The sequence below is a fragment of the Charadrius vociferus genome, unplaced genomic scaffold (genome assembly GCF_000708025.1).
Source record: "Charadrius vociferus isolate BGI_N301 unplaced genomic scaffold, ASM70802v2 scaffold655, whole genome shotgun sequence".
Lineage (NCBI taxonomy): Eukaryota > Metazoa > Chordata > Aves > Charadriiformes > Charadriidae > Charadrius > Charadrius vociferus.
This window is the reverse complement of record NW_009648330.1, coordinates 1367291-1367668: the sequence shown is the minus strand read 5'-3', so window position 1 is coordinate 1367668 and position 378 is coordinate 1367291.

Below are 378 nucleotides of genomic sequence, written 5' to 3'. Positions count from 1 at the left end.
TTTACCAGGAGTAGTTCAAATAATTTATTTAATATAAAGCATGGACTTCAACGTGCTTTACAACCAGTTAAATCTCAAACACAGGAGACCAAACTTGGACCCTTCAAGGGCCTCTTTCAGTTTTGCCTGAAGTTGTGGGTCACCCAAGGGCACAATGCATGCAGGCTCGAGCTTCCCCGTCTGGGCTGAGACCCTCCGGACCTCCATGAAGCCTTCCCAGCGCCCCTCAGCCCTTTGGAGTCCCTGTCCTCCCAAAAGCGACAGGACTGCCGTCACCTGCTTATTTCAGCCCAGCAGGGAGCCCCCCGCCCACGGCTGCACCAGCCACAGCCTCTGGGCCTTCCCAGGGCCCCTCTTGTGCTAGTCAGTTGGTCTCTC